General features: G+C 52.0%; 1 protein-coding gene across 7 annotated transcripts in view; it reads left to right on the plus strand.

Annotated features, from left to right (window-relative positions):
- The window catches only part of TMEM63C (transmembrane protein 63C), a 69888-nt gene that overhangs the window by 14138 nt on the left and 36113 nt on the right, over positions 1 to 19637 (plus strand). The window contains exon 3 of one of the 7 annotated variants that reach the window (XM_027120141.1): positions 17323 to 17385. The exons of the other annotated variants lie outside the window; for them this stretch is intronic. The gene's annotated coding sequence lies outside the window, so the exon portion shown is untranslated. The remainder of the gene's footprint in view (positions 1 to 17322; positions 17386 to 19637) is intronic. 7 annotated transcript variants of the gene reach the window in all.

Below are 19637 nucleotides of genomic sequence, written 5' to 3' on the forward strand. Positions count from 1 at the left end.
GGGAGGCTATAACTGTGATAAGATTTCTTTGTCTGAGAGTCTCTAAAATTTCTTTTCCATGAAAGAAGTTATCCTGTATGGGCTCTTGGCCAAGAACATTGTGATTGTTGCTTTTATCAATAAAAGTGATCTGAGCTATAGTTCTTTTCAGTTCAGATCAAAGTGCTTGATGTTCACATCTCCCTTGTACTCTCCTGGTCCGGCCTTGTGAGAGCCCTCCACGGCAAGGGGTCTAAACCGCAGGCAGTGTTCCACTTCTCTTCCTTTGGCCCTGCCCACCGCCCAGGCCATGCTGGACCCCTGTTCCCCCAAGCCAGATCCCTGTGAGAGGCAGCATCAAATAATGGTAAAGGAGGCAGGCTTGGGAGCCAGGTGAGTTCAGCTCCCAGCTCCACCACCTACTAGCCTTGTAATTTCTCTACACATCAGTCTTCTCATCTGTAAAATGGGAATAACAACGTACTACCCCCTAGGGTTACTATGAAGAGAAAAGTTGATATCTGTAAAGCACTTGAAACAACTCTAGCACTCAGTAAGTGAGTGCTTGACACGTTAGCTCGGATCATTATGAAAGCCTGTTCTCCCCCAACCATGCTTTGCTGCCTGATTCACCTCCCTAAACCACCGCGCAGTCATCTCACTCCCCTGCTCTAAAATCATCCGTGGCTCCCCGTTGCCTATTTAGTGACTGCTGAATGTTTGCTGAGAGAGAGAGTTTCTACCCTCCAGGTAGGTTAACTGTGTTCCTCGGCTGGGAACCCACAGCGGGAGTTTTGATCCAAGCTCTTTGGCCTCCCCACTGGTGGGGAGCTAGATCTGTACACAGGGGTAGGTTTGGTTTCCCTGCATCTGCTGGGGCCGCAAAGCCAGGGAGCCCTCTTTTGGACTCCAGCTCTCATGGTGCACACCGGAGTGAGGAGAGGACGCCTGGCCACGGGCCAGAACGGGCAGTGTTCACACCCTGATGAGCTCAGGCCAGGTGGCAGGTGTGACGTCATTGTCCTCGTTCATCATTGGGACGTGGCCAAAACTTCAGCTTCCATAGCTCAGGTGGGAAGCCCGAGGCCAACAGAGACCACCCATGATGTGGCACCTTGGACAGAGAACTCAGCAAGCTCCGCTCTGCTCCGCGCATCTCAGCTGCTTGTCCGGCAGAAGAGAGGCCATGTGCCGTGGAGGAGCAAGCACTGGGTTGGAGGAGGATAGATACATGTTCAAAATGGGGCTCCTCATCTGGTGGGAAGAACTTGGCCTTATCCATTAGCTTCTCTGAGCCTCTATTATTCCATCTGTAACATGGGAGGGTAATTCCCACTCCATAGGGCTGATGGGAAGTCAGAATGGAACAAAATGCCTAGAGCCCCTGTATAGCGCATGCAGTGCTGGAAGCTCGTTAATGTGCAGTTATTCTGATGAGTCCATCCGAGTTGTTCTTCCAGGCCACCGAGTGGGGTTGCCTTAGTCCTGCAAGCTTCTTGCTTCCCTTAACTGAAATTTTCCTCGACTGGCCCCCACTCCAAGATGAAGGGAAGTGGTGGCATTTTGGGCAGCATAAGGAAGAAGGAACAGTCCAAATCTTCTCAGACTCCTGGCAAGGGTGAGAGGCGCAGCAGGGAAGAAGCAGAATTCTGTCTGATTTTCTCAGAGATTTTTCCACTCAGGCACTGCCAAGCTTAGGAAGCCAGGAGCGAAGTGACAGGGAGGAAACAAACCAGACTGTGCTAGTTCGTGCTGGGTGGTACTTTTCTCTTGATGCATTCCACACATGAATGGATTTTTTGGGATTCCAGGCACTATGCTAGGCACTGGAACATTCAGCAGCAAGTAAAACAGACATGGACCCTGCCCTCAAGAGGCCTTCATTCTAATGAGGGTGGGGCAGACAATAAACAGCATAAACCATGGATGAAGTATGTTAGAAGGCAATGAATGTGATGGGAAAACAAAGAAGGCAAAGGGGATGGGGAGTGCTGGGGAAATTGAGTTATTAAATAAGGTCATCAGGATAGGCCTCACCAAAAAGGTGACATTTGAGACACCAGTTGTCTGATCCCCTTGGGAACCCCTGAGAAGTCTGTGGACTCAGAATCAGGGCCAGGTGCCTTTCGGGAGCTCCTAACAGAGGAGCAAAATCTAGAATCCCTTCCAGTCTCAGCCCAGATAATGTCATGCTCTTCCTCCGAAACCTTCAATAGCTCCCTACTGCCTGCACAATCAAGTGCAAATCATTCAGCCTGAAATCCAGGACCTCATGGTCCCCAACCTGCCTATTATCTTACAAGATTCTTCCCACCCCACTTCTGCAGCCAAGCCAGTCTACCTGCTATTTCTGGAATATTCCATGCTATGCTTCCCTTCTCCACTCACTTGTTCCCTCTGCTTGAACTGCCCCTGCCCCCACTGGTTTCTGCCAGCCTAGGAATCCCACGTGCCTTTCTCTGAAGCCTTCCCTGGCCCCTGAGGCTGTGGTCTTTTAGCCCCATCACCTTGGCTTGTACCTTTCTCTTTGCGTGGCCCTTATGCTGCCTTGGGTGTGGGCACTGGTTTAACTGTCTGATCTCCCACCTGACAGGCAGAGCCCAGCAGATACAGGGCTGAGTGAACATTGGCTGAGTTGAGTGTGCCCAGGCTCAAAGGCCCGCAGCAACACTGAGACAAGCTGAGAGAGCCTTTGCCTACTCAGACAAAGAAGGCAGAAATGGGAGGTGAGCAGGAAAGGAGAGAAGGAACTAAAATGTAGGTAAGATTTGATGGAGAAGCTAGTGAAGGAAGGGGAGAGATAACGCCCCACCATATTTTTCCCAGACAGGCGAACTGTCAAAGACACAAGGTTAGGCCCCTCTTCTTCCCCAGAAGACGGTCTCTCTTCTCTCGTGAGCATCCTAGGCCAGTGCTTCTTGGTTTCTAACTAGAATACGTTTTGCTGCGGCTGGAGCTCATTTCCTCTGGCTCTATCCTCTGGATTCAGGTCACTATTTGAGTACTCATTTAGCATGGCTCAGAGTGGCTTTCCTTACCCCTCACCCAAGGGGCAGGAGCAAGGTTGTAAGGAGGCTGGCCCCTGGCCTGGGGGCTTGTGTTCTACTTGAGGAGGTCAGGGACCCCTAGAGCCACACAGAGACTGCCTGGGGGCCACGTGAAGTCATGGAGGTTGTGCCAGCCAGTCACCCCTCAGCCTGTCTTCAGGGCTAAACTTCATCACAAACAAGTCTGTACATAGCGGGCCGCACCCCTGCAGCATTGGGAGTCTCAGGCCCCTGTGTCCGCACTTTGGCCCCGGCCAAGTGAAGCCATGTGAGGCAGACCTGCAGCCTCTGCCATCAGGCTCCCACCGTTCACTGGAGCAGCTGCACTCAGAGAGAGAGCACCCTCCCTCTGCCTCTGTCCAGCTCCTGCCCAAGGCAGCAAGGCAGCCAGTGGGCTGTCCCTTCCTAGTCTGCTGCCCTGACGGAGGGGTGGTGCCTTTCCAGCAGGAAAGCCTGGACACAATCTGAGCCCACCACCCTCTCTGCAGGGATGCACACATGGTCTCCTCCTGGAATGTCCTGCCCCGGCCTCCACACCACAGCTCCTCTTTCAGGTCAGGATCCCCATAGATCCTCGAGGCTGGGAATGAGGCTGCAGACTGGGCTCACATCTCCCTTCAGTGACAACAGTTCCCGTTTTGGGATTGTTGTGAGGATTGAAAGAGCTCATGCTTGCAAAGTCTTAGCACAGTACCTGGCAGTAAGGTTTTAATTAGTGTAGCTACTGCTGTTCTTCCCTTAAGAGCTGCCTTGGCTGGAACCTGCCCCAGGCAGCCTTTCCAGATTGCCCCAGGCTCAGTCACGGGCTCCTCCTCAACGCTCCCAGCATCCCTTCAGCAGGCCTCCTGAGTCCACTTATGCAGACGTGTCGTGGTTTCTTTGGGGGTCTGTGTACCCACCAGAATCTTGTGCCTAGACTGTAAGTGCCTTGAGTGCAGGGAACAGAGTCCATTATTTTGCTGAATAAATGATTTCCTGAGTGACAGGTGGGTAACTGTGAGAGACAGACTGTGAGAAGAGGATTAAGCCTGCCAGCCCTGACTTGGCCAGGGCCTGTCCTAAAAGAGCTGGAAGCCTGCTGCAAGGCCTACGCAAGGGGGAAGAGGAACCCCATCCCCTGTTGTATGGTCTAACACAGTGATTCTCAAAACAAGGTCCCAGGTCCATCAGTGTCGGCATCACCCAAGAATTTATTCGAGACGCAAATTCTCAGGTTCCACCCCAGACCTAGTGCATCAGACACTCTGGGGTGGGGCCCAACCATCTGTAGTGTAACAAGCCCTCCAGGTGATGCTGACGTACCAAAGTTTGAGAACCACTGCTCTAATGCTTCAAAGTAACTCAGATTCATGGGAGGGGATCTCTCTCTCAGGGGCCTCTGTTCTGCTGAAGGCTTCCAAGAAGGCTGTCAGGCTAGGCCCCTAGAGTATGGCTCCTGCTAGACCTACATCCTGACCTTGAAACCCTTAGGCCGACAGGACAGGCGCAATGGAGGACACTCTCCCCACGGACCTCCCCTTTCCCAGGTGGCTCTGCTGCTCCAACCTAGCCTGAAGCTAGTGCCTCCCCACGACCACTGGCCTGCATGCTCTGGAGGCCAGCCTCTACAGCAGGGGCCCCAGGGCAGGCTTCTGGAATGGTAGGGCTGAGCGAGACCCTAGAGATAGATCATTGGCTGTATACACATATGCCCGCAAACACACCAAAACACACATACACACATATGTAAACGCACACACATAACTCAACTACACATATATGAACACATAAACACGCATGCACCCCAAAACGCACACAAGCACCCCAAATTCAAATTACAGTCATAAACACTTTCCCAAGCACATCCAAATACCCGCCCAAACATACACAGATACACACACGTTCAAAACCCATTGATACACACACCTCAGAATACACAAACACAAATGCATAGACCTATTGTATTCATTTCCTAGGGCAGCTGTGACAAATTACCATAAACAGGGTGACTTAACAGACATCTGTTCTCTCGTAGTTCTGGAGGCTCTAAGTCCAAAATCGGGCTGTTGGAAGGGCCGCGCTCCCTCTGCAGGCTCTGGGGAAGAATCCTTCCTTGCCTCTTCCAGCTTCTGGTGGTTGCTGACAACCTGGGTGTTCCTTTGCTTGTCTGTTCCTCTGTCTTCACATGGTTTTCTTCTCTGTGTGTCTCCATGTAGCCTTATTGTAAGGACACCAGTCACTGAATTTAGGGCCCACCCTAATCTAGTATGGCTTCATTTTAACTAACTATCTCTGCAGAGATCCTGTTTTTAAATAAGGGTGTATTCTTTCTCTTTAGTTGAGGTATAATTTTTTTTAATACATTTATTTATTTTATTTGTTTATTTTTGGCTGTGTTGGGTCTTCGTTGCTGCGCGCGGGCTTTCTCTAGTCGTGGCGAGCGGGGGCTACTCTTCATTGCAGCGCGCAGGCTTATTGTTATGATGGCTTCTCTTGTTGCAGAGCACGGGCTCTAGGTGCGCGGGCTTCAGTAGTTGTCTCACCGCGGGCTTCAGTAGTTGTGGTGCACGGGCTTAGTGGCTGCGCGGCATGTGGGATCTTCTCAGACCAGGGCTCGAACCGTGTCTCCTGCATTGGCAGGCGGATTCTTAACCACTGAGCCACCAGGGAAGCCCCAGTTGTTGAGGTATAATTGATAACATTATATGAGTTTCAGATATACTACATAATGATTGGATATTTGCTTATATTGCAAAATGATCACCACAGTAAGTCCAGTTAGCATCCGGTTAACATCCATCACCATATACAGTTACATAAATAAGGTCATATTCTGTGGTTCCAGGTGGACATGAACTTTGGAGGGACACTATTCAACCCAGTAGGTCTACACATCCCAAACACACAGGTACAGAGACAGACCCACACAGATACACACACACACCCCTTGCAGATGAGAACTCTGAGTCCCTTGATGTCAGAGCTGCCGGTTCCTCCTCCCCGAGCCCAGCACAAAGTTCACACCCTATTGTGGTACCTGTCACGTGGTGCTTTTCATCTTTGTTTTGCTTTTTTTGGTTTAATTTGGTTAGATGTGAACTTAGTACAAAATCCAAAAATTAACATGAAAATATCATGAAAAGAAAGCCTTCCTCTCCCTGCCTCGGCCTCCACCCCCCAGGTGGTATTCCTCTCCCAGGAGACAACCACTGTCAAGAGTTCCTTGAGTCTCCTTCTGGAGAAAGTCCAGACGCAGGCAGGTGCATGGGAGATGGCATCTGCATCTTGCTTTCTTCACTGAACAGAGCACCTGTTCCTCTTTGTTCTGATTGTGTGCTCTGGCCTGACTGTGAGCTCACTGAGGGCAGGTCCGTCTGCTATGTGTCTTTCCTCCCCACTTCCTAGTCCAGTGCCGGGCACAGAGCAGGTGTTCAGTTAAGGCTGGCTCTGTCTGCACACCAGCGAATCATCAACAGCTGGTTGGTCTGCATGGACTAGGGCTCAGCCTCCCGGCTGCAGAGCCTTGGGTCTGTCTGTCTCCCCCAGCATGTGGCACCATCCACCAGAGCCCATGTGGCAGCAGACACAGCTGGGGTAGGACAGCACCCAGTAGCATCCAGTCTATTAGCTTCTGCTGCAGGCGCCTTCATCCCGGCTCTAACTGGGGCTGACTCTGGGATGGACTGGGGCCTCTGCTGTGGCTGCATCTCCCCTGCCCTCCTCTCTCAGTCCACCCAGGACTCCTGCAGAGGAATCCATCAGGGAAGAGACTGAAGAGAGAACAACACTGCTGGCATCTTAGGCTGGGGGATGGGGTCTTGCTGCAGACAAGCCTTTTGCCCAGTCTCCGCTAGCTGAAGGCTTAGTCTGGCCTTGTTACCACGGAGACGGGAATTACGGCAATAACTCAGGTTGAATGGAAGCCTGCAGCTTCACAAGGCTGTGGTGGGCATGTATTTTTTTCCACAACCCTCAGATATGAGATGATGTGTGACTTCTTTTCCCCTAAATCGACAGAAATGGATGCCTCAGTCCAAGATTTCACCATGCCCTCAATCCACTGAGTGAGCAGAACGCAGGGGGAGAGGGAGTTGGGCAGGAGACCTGTGAGACTGGAAGCCAGGGAAATGTTAGCCAGCAGCAACCTTCGCTCCTCTGGGGAAGGAGGGGCTTAGGTTAGAGGATTTGTAAGAGCCTCTCCAGCCAAAACACTCTTGAGTTTGAGATCCTGGGGCCAAATGAGACCCGCCCTAGCCCCACTGCCAATCGTCCCTTTCTTCAACAAATATTTGTAAAACACTGTGCTCTACCCAGCACAGCAGAGAAAATAATGAGCAAATCCAGCCCTGGGCTGTGTCGTCAAGGAGCTTTCCATCCACTGGGGGAGTCAGCCGTTTGCTGTGTCATCCCATAAATAAAATCAGAGGTACTAGGTACTCACAAGGAAATAACACTTCACTGTGTTGAGCCATGGCTATGTGCTAGGCACTGTTCTGAGTGTTTCACGTGAATTGGTTCATGTACTCCTCACATCCACCCAGTAAGGTAGATGCTATTAACATTCTTATTTTACAAATAAGGAAACTGAGGCCCGGGAGGTTAAGACACTCACCTAAAGACATGAAGCTAGTAAACAGCAGAGGCAGGATTTGGACCCAAGGAGTCTAGCTCTCCCTAGGGACCCACATCTAAATGCCCCCTATGTCTGTCTCCCAGGATGGAATGTGTGGGCTTGACCTGGTCTGGAGTTCTTCCCTAAGGAAGCAAAAATTGAGCTGAGATCAACTAGTGGGAGAACGAGTTAACTCATGGGAAGGGGAACATTCCAGGTAGGAGGACGAGCATGTGCAAAGGCCCTGTGGCAAGAGGGAAGGTGGCATGCTACAGGCATTGAGGGACAGACAGAGGGGCCAGGGGTTGGAAATGAGGGGAGAGTTGGGTGAGACGAAGCTAGAGCCATAGGCAGACGTTGTTGGCCAAGTTAAGGAGAGCTACAGAGAGCCCTTCCAACAGAGTCCATCATGACCTGCAGGACAACTTAGGCTCCCCTGATCCTGGAAGGGTCCCTAGACACTCCAGATTGGGCTCAGCTCCCCTCACGGCGAGTCCTGCCCCTGTGGCAGCCCTTTTTACACACTATATATTATAATGCCTCTTAGCCAAGCAAGGCCTTTGTCACGTCCCTTCTAGAATGAGGTTGGCGAAGCGAGAGACACGTCTCATTCTCTTGAGCCCCTACTACCCTTAGAGAACTCAAGAAAGGATAAGTGAGGGCTCTAAGAGTTGAGGGGAGGATGAAATTGCTGAGACCCAGGGTGCCTGGAGGAAGCAGAGCTGAGCTGGCTTGACAGTGGAGCGTCCTGTCGTGGGGAGGCTCACGAGGCCTTTCCACAAAGCGGAAGAACGGAGTGGGCAGAGAAAGCCAAGGCCTTTGAGGGACAGGGGTCTACCCATCTGCTGGAACTGAGGCTTCTTAGAGGGAGAGGGGGGAGTTAAGACTGGAGGAGTCCCTGGGGCCAAGGGGTCCTCCCCCTGGAGCAGGCCAGGAGTCAAGAGCTCAGATGTCAGAAGGTGCAGTGAGCTGTGGAAAAGCTCAGGCGCTGGCTTCAGACCCCCACCTCCATCTGCTTCACCACTGCTGGCTGTGTGACCCTGGGCAGGCTCCTCACCCTCTCTGGGCCTCAGCATCCTCATTGGTAAGATGGGGACAGTCATCACTCCTGCCCCCACAGGGCTGTTGGGGGTCAGGTGGGATGACGGCTGTAAACACCCTTCATAACCTGGAAGGGAGTGTGCCCCAGAGCCTGTCGGGCACCTCAGAGACAGCCCAGAGGTCAGGCCCAGCCCAGGAGGCTCCTGTGTCTCTTATGTTCCCTTCCCCACGGGAATCTAGGTTCAGACCATCTGCCAAGTGGTCCCCATCTTCCACTGATTGATTGGGGTGGGCTGGGGAAGAAGGGAGGGGCTGAGCAGGGGGCAGGGCAGGCTGGCCCCCGCCTGCCCAGGTGAGAACTGGGCTGGGGAGCCACGGAGCCCCCTCCCTGATCACTGCACCTGGGTCTTCACACTGCGGTCAGCACCGCAGCTGCCAGAGGAGCTACTGAGCTGCCTCGGCTTCCAGGCTGACCCCCAGGGGCCTGGCGGCTCCCTTGGCCCACGTGGTGCAAGGTCAAGCCTTGACCTTCCTGCACCTGGCCAAGCCAGGCCCTGCGGTTGGAGGGAGGAGAAGGTGGCCTCAGATTCAGGCCTTGAGTCTTCTTTCTGAGCAGGCAGCCTGCACAGGAACCCCTGGACCACTTATCACCCCGAGGGCCAGGCCCCTGCACCCCGCACTACCCCCTTGACCCCCCTGACAAGCTTGAGTGGCAGCTGGTCAAAATGTGGACACTTGACGGGGGGAAGAAGAAGGATTTGATGCCGAAGGCTGAAGGGAAGCTGATTGCAGGTAGGCTTAGAAATATCAAGCCTGCCTTTTAAAATATGATTTTTTCTAATTATAAATAATAATTCATGCTCATATTCAATAGTTTTTCAAATTCAGAAAAATTTTTTAAAGACCAGTGAAAGAACATAGTCTCACCACCCAGGGATAACTGGTCTTTTTTTCTACAGGCATTATTTTGGTTTTTTATTCTCCCCCCATCCCCCGCCTTTCGTTTAGAATTGAAATCATCTAGTTTAACGTCATTATATCCTGTTTTTACTTCCTACTTCGTCTTTTTGGCACAAGTAGGCAGTTGCCCCTCCATCTCCCAGTGTCCCCCTGTCACTGCCCAGCTCCCAGGGGCTGGTGTCGAACACATCCCCACCACTGCCTCGCCCCTGCCCCCAGCCCCATTTGGACATGATCATGGCTGCTCACCGACTTGGGGGCCATAGGCAAAAAGGCATGAGCCCTGGGTTGGGGTGCAGGGTCTGGTGGGCAAGGGAAGGAACCTTCCCAGCAAGAAGAGGGCCTCCTATGGAGGTCCCAGAGGTAAGACGGGTGAGGGGGAAGCCGGCGCACGCAGCCTCCAGCCTGGGTCCAAATGGCTACCATCTCCCCTGGCTGTGCTGCAGCTCCCTCTGCCCACCGCAGCCTTTCCTCCCTGTTAGTGGAGAGTCCCTTGGATGTAGTACAGATGTGGGGGGGGGGGCCTGTCTTCCTGTACCCCAGGAATACGACCCTCCTGGAATGGGCAAAGCAGCTCTCTCCCCAGTTGTGCCTTCAGAGATCACATGATGTAGTAGAACCAGACCCTTAGATTGCAATCCTGCCTCTGTCTCTCTCCAGCTGTGTAGCTTTAGGCCCATTACTTGAGCTCTCTGAGCCTCAGTTTCTCTACCTTTAAAATGGGGATACTGATGGTACCTACATTTTAGGCTGCTACCTCTTAGCTTGCTCGTGAGGTGTGAGTGATGGTCAGTGAGATAAACATGCGAAGGCACCAGTGCCATGCCTGGCCCTTCACAAGCATCTGTGTCGTCTCCTTCCCCTTCTTCTTCTGAGGATTTGTCATGAGCTGTGTCCACTCGGGCCTGGAGTTCGTTTCCAGAATTCTTTGTCATCTTTTTCTTCTCTCCATTTAGCTTCTGTATTTAGCCTGGGGGCTTTATTCCTGTTTGCTGGGATGTTTGCTGGTGTTCTCTGCCTTGGGGGTGGCGCACAGCAAAATGATTAGGAGGGGGCTGGGTAGGTGGATGTCCTGGGCTCAGGTCCCACTGCTCACCGGCTGCCTGAACTAGGCTAGTCACTTAACCTCTCTGTGCCTGAGATTCTCTGTGCCCAAGATGGGATAATAATAGTACCTACCTGTTGTTAGTACAGGAAGCAAAAACCACTTTAAGAACTTTAAGCAAATAGAATTTAAACCAGAGAATTACATGCTCATAAAATCACCAGAAGAGTTAGAACCTGAGTCTTTAAAACAGAACAGAACTGACCCACTAGCCAAACTGCTCCTCAGCCACAGCCAGGATGGGACTACTGGAGCCATGAATTCACATCCTCTCACCTGCAAGCCAGGACCAGGGAGCCTCTGCAGCCTGCACCGTAGTTTCTTCTTGCCCTCCCTTCCCCGGGAGCCAAAGACTGGGCATTGATCTCTTGCAGACAGCTCCTTCCCCTCCTCAACATTGCTTGTCAGCTGAGCACAGCAAGAACAGCAAGAAGATGGCCTCCGCCCCACTTCTGCCTTATAAACCTATCTCCAGTGCATCTAATCGACTGAACCTGACCTGTATTCAGAACCCCAGCTGCAAAGGGGTGTTGTAAATGTAGTTTTCAGCTTTCCAGCTTCTGCAGTAGAGGAAGGCGCACTAGAAAGAGGTGGGGATGGATGCCAAAGGCCATCGACCGTAGCCAACGGGCGATCTGATAGGTTTGTTAACCCAGATGATGCTTCAAGAGACTTGGCACAGTGCCTGGCACATAGAGCTCATTCAACAGCTGTTACCTGGCCTTCTCGTTATTGGGCCAGGGGTATCAGCAAGCACTGCCCACAGAGCCCTGGCACAGAGAAGCAGCAGCGGAAATGAGTTGCTCTATGTGGCGCTGTCCGTGGTGCTGAGTGCCTTTCTGATTTTAGCTGGCGTGATCGCAAAATGGAACACCAACCCGCTCACCCCGTGCTGGGGCTGGCCACAAGGGTGATGGAGGGGATCATTTAGGGGCTATCCTCAATCCTAGGAAGAGGATAGCAGAGGCAGCCACCCATATTTGGGGTACTTATAGTTTATAAAAATGTCTCCACTTATTATCTCCTTTAAGCAATCTTCATAGCACCCTGGTATAGGCAGGATGGACATAATTATGTCCATTTTATAAAAGAGAAAACTGAGCAGCAAGGGGTTAAGTAACAGCAAATAATAGAGCCAGATCCACACCCGATCTCCTGACCCCAAATCATATGTTCCCTTTCCTCTATGCTGTGACATGAGGCGCAAGACTTGTTAACCCACTATGTGCTGTGGAGAGGTGAAAATGAATGACTCAGGTACTCTCTGCACACTATGCAAGCATATGCAAATCACCCACATTTTATTTCCTGCCCCAAATGTGGCCCTGGATAAAGACCCGTCTATTTCCTTGAGCCCTATAAATGTTGGTCATGGTGGGGGGAACCGCAATGACATAGGCCCTGCCATCACGAAGCCCACAGAGGGCTTCCCTGGTGGCGCAGTGGTTGAGAGTCCGCCTGCCGATGGAGGGGACATGGGTTCGTGCCCCGGTCCGGGAAGATCCCACATGCCGTGGAGCGGCTGGGCCCGTGAGCCATGGCCGCTGAGCCTGTGCTTCCGGAGCCTGTGCTCCGCAACGGGAGAGGCCACAACAGTGAGAGGCCCGCGTACTGCAAAAAAAAAAAAAAAAAAAGCCCACAGATTTGTCAGGGAACTGGCCACTCTTGTGCACGGAAAACCAGGAGAATTGTGCCAGGTGGTGGTAGCAAAGGCCGGCTGTGAAAAGAGGGTGGGGACAAGGTACAGACCGGGCTGCTCACTGGAGGAAGGCTTTGAGCTGGACCCAGATCCAGGGGCTGTAAGGCTGCTGAGACCAAGACTCCAGCCAAGGCCAGGAAGAAGTGGCTCAAGCTCAGTCAGGGCAGGAAGAGCAGCCCTGATAGATATGGGGACAGGACAGACGGCAGGCATGGTGCGCCGTGAAGAAGTGGCCAGGCCATTGATCTCTGACATAGGGAGAAATGCAAGAGTTTGGGGATTCAAGTGAAGAGGTGGTGTGGGCCTCTAGATTTCCAGCCAACTTTCCGCAGACTCAAAATGAGCTGGGAAGGGGAGGGGAGCTCTCCGGAGAGAGGAATATAAGGACCCGTCTCATGAGCTGCCCCACGGTGGCACGATTTAAGGGGCACTGAGCTTCCATCCTTTATCCCCAAATCTCCTCATCCTCCCTGCTTATTTAGGGGGTGTCAGAAAACCTTTGGGATCTTCAAGAACTCCTTATCTAGATGCAAATAACCCTAGAAATCTTAAGCTGGTGTTTCTCTTTCCTGGCTGTATATAAGAATTGACTGGAGATTCTCATTTCTAAAGTCTGGAGTGGGGTGTGAGTATCTGGATCTACTAAACACCTTCCAGGTAATTCCAGTGTCCCCCACCCCAGGCTGAGGATCACTGGTCCAAGCCCAAGAGTGCTGAATGGGGAACCAGAAAACCCAAGTTCTGATCCCAAATCTACCACTTTTCCCAGCCTTAGGTAGATGTCTTCGCCTGCTGGTGACCCAGTTTCTTCATGTGTAAAGTTGGACAAACCATCCTGTGAAGATATGAGGAGACCCAAGAGCAGTTTAGAGCAAGGAAGGGCTTACTGACACTTGGGGAAGAGTCATGGCCAGCTTGCGTGGCGGGTGGGGAAAGACATTAACCAGAACCTCAAGGCGGTTACACCCGCTTCCCCTCCTCCCTGTGCTCAAAGCCACTGCCCCCTAGTGGTAAGAGTGAACCTGAGCCCCTGAGCTTTTGTCCTGGAAAGCTTGGGGGTGGGAGCAGATCTGAGAGCAGAGGGCATGCAAAGGGGATTTAAGGAAAGACCCAGAGAGGAAAGGGAGATGGGAGGGGTGCCCATGGCCAGGAACGCTATTTTTTTAAGGTCCAGAACCATGGGGAATAATCTTTCTTGTTGTTAACAAGAGGTGATGAATTATTGAAGAGACTGAGAAGGCCAGATGGCAGGGGGTGCAGGGCAGGTGCTATAGCTTTGTGTACTCTGTGGGGGGGGAGACCTGGGGGGGGATCGGGGTGACTTCCTGCCCACAGCTTCTCCTAGGACGTGGCTTGTGACTACAGTGATTTGCTTCTCCAAATCAAAATGCGGGCCCTATGGACCAGTTCCTGAGAGCTCATGGGGATGGTGGAGCAGAGTCAGCTCTGGCCAGTGCCGGGAATGCAGGCCGTGTGGCTGTAGGCTGTCTCTGGGACACCTGGAATCCTGGCTCCAGCCTGGACCTCGGAAGCCTCCTACGAAAACCCCAGCCCAGAGAAGGGAAGGCAGCTGCCCAAGGTCACACAGTTGGCCTAGAGCCCAGCTCTCCTGGGATCCCTCAGTCCACAGTACCTTCCACTGCACCACCCTGAGAGGCTGGGAAAGGTTCTATCCCTGGACTAGGGCTTGAGCGAGGTCATCCCCTCCCTCTGACTCCTGCCCAGCACTGCCAGCCCAGCAGAGGCCCAGAGGGTCTAGGAGGTGTCAGAGCAGAGGGTTATGAACTGCCCAGTTCAAGGCCCAGCTCTGCCACTTACCAGCACTGTGACTTTGGGCAAGTTATTTAACCTCTGTGAGCCTTAATTTTCTTTTTCATCTAGGGGAGATTCTCGTACCCTAGGGTACTTCTGAGGATTAAATGAGCTAGTACTTCAATAGGAAATATTTTCCTATAATAAATGCTCAATAAAGCGTTAGGGGTTAATAAGATTGGCCGCTTCTAGGGCTTCCTGGACCACCTAAACTCTGGGATTTGGACTTGGCCTTGAGATGGCCAAGTGGGGAGGAGAAGTGGGGAGCAAAGTGCTGGCCTGTCTAGTTAGGACGGCAGTAGCTGAAACCAGGCCAGGTCTGGAAGCCTGGAAGTGAACGATGGACCAGAGGAGTAATAAGGGCAAAGCCAGTTCTTTCTGAAGCCTTTGCCCAGTTTCTGAGGAAGACTTTGGCCAGGCCTGGGACTGCTGAGCCTCCAGCTTGTGCTGCAGGAGACGGATGGGGCAGAAACGGGAGGGGAGGAAGGCCTCGCACTTCCTTATCAGGTAAGATGTGCAACTGAAGGGACCTGAGAATCCTGACTCACCAATCACTCTTAACACCATCCCCCCTCCTTGGCCCAAAAAGCAAGGCTGACATTTGCTTTCCATGTACAGGAAGAGCAGAAGCAGCACCAGCCCCAGGCTGCAGTTGGAGGATATTGTAAGGTCCTTCCCATGCTTTTGCCTGTTCCAGAGCAGAGTAGGGGGAAGGATGCTAGGAATGGTCCCGTCTGGGCCCCTTACTACCATCTCACAAAGAAGCTAATGACAAGGATGACAGTGCTGGCTAATTTTGAACACATGTATTTCCAAGCACCATGTAAAGGGCTTTATGTGAATTATCTTACTTCATCTTCACAATAACCCTGAGAGGCAGTACTGTTGTTATCCCCACTTTCCAGATTTGGAAACTGAGGCTCAGAGAGGTGAAGTCACTGTCCATGCTCACACAGCTAGCAAGGGTAGATCTGGGACTTAAGCTCAGACACTCTGGGTCCAGAGAGCCTACTTTTCCCTGATGCTCTGAACAGCCTCCCTGTGCTCTGCTGTGAAATTCATGCCCAAAGAGAGGAGTTCCTTTATGCCCCCTGCACCAGGCAGGTTGGTGTCCCTGCTCTGTGTTCCTTTAGTACCCTCCAAATTTCAAGTTTTATCATTTCCAGGGCCGATACTCTGGTCTCCAGAAAGCTTTCTGTCATCTTCTTCACACACAAGAGCTAGTTCCACCTCCAGAAAGCTCTCCTTCCGGAAAGAAGAGAGAAGGAAGGTCCAGGCATGGTTTAGGGGTGAGGAGAAAAGGCTGGGTGCTGCTCTGTGTTTCCATGGCAATGCAGCAGCCTTCCTCATTACTGCTTTGTTTGCTGCTGAGAAACCTGAGGAGGGTGGTGAGGTGGGGGTGAGGCTCTCTTCTCTCCTTTCCTTCCTCACCATCCCTTCAGGCTGGGCAGCCAGGTGAGCTGAAAGCCTGCACCTGACACAACCTTGCTGGCTGGATTCCACCCGACTCCAAGCTTAGAGGCTGGGACCTTGTAGCTGGAGTCCTCCTGGGCAGACTGGCAGCCTGGGCCAGGCCTCTCAACAGCATTCCCCTCCCCAGATCCCAAAGGCTGTGAACTCCCTAAAGAGGACAGCATGTTTGTACCTCCAGGGTCTCCACAGGGCCTGGCAAGAGTAGACACTCAATGGATTCTTATTGAATGAATGAATGAACAAATGAAAGAACAGACCAGCAATCCATCCTATACTAGAGCTACGAGTATTCATTTTCACGTTCCCAAACCTCCATGCTCTGTCTCCCTTCTGGGTCTTTGCCAATACGGTTCCCTCTGCCCATGCTTCCCCACTGCACTGTGCTGATTCTGACACCTCACGTCTCAGCTTGGAGGTTACATGCCCACAGAGGGTTTCTGTGACTGCTTGAGGGTGGGCCCTCCCCATGGCCCCTGGGCTATGGGCGTGTGCTGGAGTGCAGAGGCATGTGCCTTGTGTGCTTGTGTGTCTCCCCAGTGAGTCTGGGAGCCTCGTGCAGGTGGGAACCATGTCTGCCAGGCCCCTAGATCCTGACATGAGGCCTGGCCCATAGTAAGTGTGCAGCTCTTCTTTGTGAAAGGTCAGGAAGGACGGGGTGGTTCTTTTGGAATAAGAGAGAATGAGGGAGTGGGAGTTGATGAGTGAAAAGAACAGCATACAGAACTCAAACCTCCTTAGAGTCGGATGGAAGCCAGAGCTCTTCACAGCCCAGGACCCCTCCCCTGCCCTCATCATGCATAGTGTTAACCAAATAATAGCAACAGTCCCAAGTCCTTGTGGCTGTGCAGCAGCTCACCAAAGCTCTTTCACATCCTTGGTTCCAGTCCCCAGACAGCCTTGAAGAGAGGGCCTTATGAATTGTTCCTCTCATTTTTTTTTTTTTTTTGCGGTACGCGGGTCTCTCACTGTTGTGGCCTCTCCTGTCGCGGAGCACAGTCTCCGGACGCGCAGGCTCAGCGGCCATGGCTCACGGGCCCAGCCGCTCCGCGGCATGTGGGATCTTCCCGGACCGGGGCATGAACCCGTATCCCCTGCATCGGCAGGCGGACTCCCAACCACTGCGCCACCAGGGAAGCCCCTGTTCCCCTCATTTTAAGGTGCTGGGCAACTGGATAGCCACATGCCCAAAGATGAACTTAGACCCTTACCTCACACCATATGCAAAAATTAACTCAAAATGGATCATCAACGTTACTGTAAGAGCTAAAACTATAAGGTTTTTAGAAACATTGAAGAAAATCTTTAAGACTTTGGGTTAGGCAGAGACTTCTTAGATACAATACCAAAAACATGGTCCATAAAAGAAAATTTGATAAATTGGACTTTGTCAAAATTTATAACTTCGGTTGTAAGTTTGGCTTCAAAAGACACCACGAAGAAAATGAAAAGATAAGCAAAAGACTGCAAAAACCTATTGGCAAAACACACACATGATCAAGGAAGAGCATTCCAAGCTCAAAGATGACGGAAGGGGCCCTGAGGGATGATGCCTCCAGCAGAGACAGTGTGGGTTCCTAAGTCTCGTGGACTCTCCACTGCATGTGTTCTTTTCCAGCAGCCCCGTAGCTGAGTGGGGCCTCCAGGCCTGACTGGGACTCTCGCCGGAGAACTGACTCAGGTAGGAAAAGTCTCTCCCAAGGCCTGCAGACTTAACCAGCTGCACCTTCCTCCTTTTTCCACCTGCTTCCTCAACAAGGGCTCCCCTGAGTGGCCACCGGCAGAACTGTAGCTTCCCGCCACAGCTGACCCAGAGCCTGGGATGGCTGAGATGCCTGTTCCGTCTGCCAGGAGACCCCAGGAATGCCATCGCTGCTACTCTGACTCTCGGGCAGATGGCTTACTGTTAAAATGTACTGTGTTCGGGCTTCCCTGGTGGTGCAGTGGTTGAGAATCCGCCTGCCGATGCAGGGGACAAGGGTTCGTGCCCCGGTCCGGGAGGATCCCACATGCCGTGGAGCGGATGTGCCCGTGAGCCGTGGCCGCTGAGCCTGCGCGTCCGGAGCCTGTGCTCCGCAACGGGAGAGACCACAACAGTGAGAGGCCCGCGTACCGCAAAAAAAAAAAAAAAAAAAAAATGTACTGTGTTCAACGTAAACTATTACACTTTTACATTTGGCTAAACATGTCGTGTAAATGCGTGGAAACCAGCGACCTGGGATAATTAAACTGTGGGCAACCTAGGCAGAAAGAGAGGGGAGCAGAAAGTAGGGAAACTTAAGGAGATAGGCAAGAGGCTCCCTGCTCCCGTCAGATGCTGATCCGGAGGCGGGTGTTGTCCTCCTTCCTTTTTCCAGGACTAATCTCATTACGCCCTTTTCCCCTATTTTTGTGAGTTAGCACAGGGAATCCAGACTCCCGGGCCACCTCTTGTCTCCTGTACTCCAGTCCCTTTACCTTTATTCCCTTCTCCATCCCCAGCACCCAACCATCCCTAGTACCTAGAACCATTCCAATGTGTCCCCTGGAACTCTGTGTCCACTTTTCATTTTACAGATATCTATGGGATACTGCCTGTGTTCCAGGCATTTTTCTCCATGACTGATAAACCTTAATCCACATGTCCCTCTTAACAGCACTGTGAAGTGGGTACTAACTGATAGCACCATCCCCATTTTACAGATGAGTAAATGAGGCATGGATAAAGAGCTTGCTCCAGGTCGCTTGGCAAGTAGGAGTTGGAACTGGGATTCAGTGGCAGAGCTCACGGTGCCCAGAAACACCCCCCAGATCCTCAGAGCATCACCTTTTCACTGGGAACTGAAACCCAAGACTCCCGAGGAGCCTTACCACCCTCTCCGCAAGTGGTTTCTGTTTCTCTCCCAATACCATGGACCTGGGGATGGGAGAGATGCCTTTCTTGCTCTTCTTTTTAACTTTCAGACTATTCTTCCCTCCTCCCTGCAAAAGCTCCCGTCTTGTACCCACGGGTGTCAGCCTAGACGTCCTGCTCCCCCTCTGTGTCATAGGCATCTACTCCCCCCAACCCGGGTAACACCCCTCCTTTCTGGAAGAGTTCAGTTCCTGCCTCAATGTCATGACACTACTGCTCCTGTCTTCATTCTTGCTGATTTCAGTATCCACATATCCACAGAGATGATCCGTCTAACAGTCTAGCCCCATGGTTCTTTGACACTACTCAGCCTCTCACTCCATGGAAATGCCCTAGACCTTATCACTGCCAATAACTGCAATCCCTTCTTAATCTCAACATCACCCAGATCATTTTCCAACAGCCAGTTTCTATCTGTCAACTCACACCCTCTAGGACTCAAAAATTCTTCTACCCACTGGAGGTCCAACAGCTTTCGCTGTTCCTCGCCCTTCTCATGTTTCATTTCTCTCCTTACGTGCCTTAAATTCCACGGCCAGTCATTAAAATTACTCCTTTGCACCTTCGGTCCTCTTGTTTCATTCTCATACTTGCTTGGGAAAACCTCCACCCTGGTTAAAACTATCTGTGTGACTCACACCTGTAAGCACACAGATGGATACAGTTGAGGGAAATGCACAGTAAGTCTGGCTGCTCTTGTTGGAAATTCAAGACCGTGAACCTCAGTGGGCCCCTAGAGCTGCCCGTCAGTCCTGCTACATTCCCCTAACCCATTCACTCCTCTGGATTTCTGCTTCTACCTTTCTTCCTGTTCTCAAACAGCCCACGTCTGCCTACCACCAGCATCACACACTCACCTGAGACCTTGTTCCCTCTTTTACTGAGAAAATAGAAACTGTAAGGAAAGCATGTCCACAATCTCCACCAGCACTCCTGCTACCGCGGGTCAGCTATCCGCCCTCAGCTCTCAGCAGAGGCCAGCTTCTCTCCTTGGGCACTAGTTCCCAACCCCTCCTACATCCTCGCTTTGCTCTGGTGAT

Source organism: Aethalodelphis obliquidens, unplaced genomic scaffold (genome assembly GCF_003676395.1).
Source record: "Aethalodelphis obliquidens isolate GAN/ISIS:26980383/991018 unplaced genomic scaffold, ASM367639v1 scaffold21, whole genome shotgun sequence".
Lineage (NCBI taxonomy): Eukaryota > Metazoa > Chordata > Mammalia > Artiodactyla > Delphinidae > Aethalodelphis > Aethalodelphis obliquidens.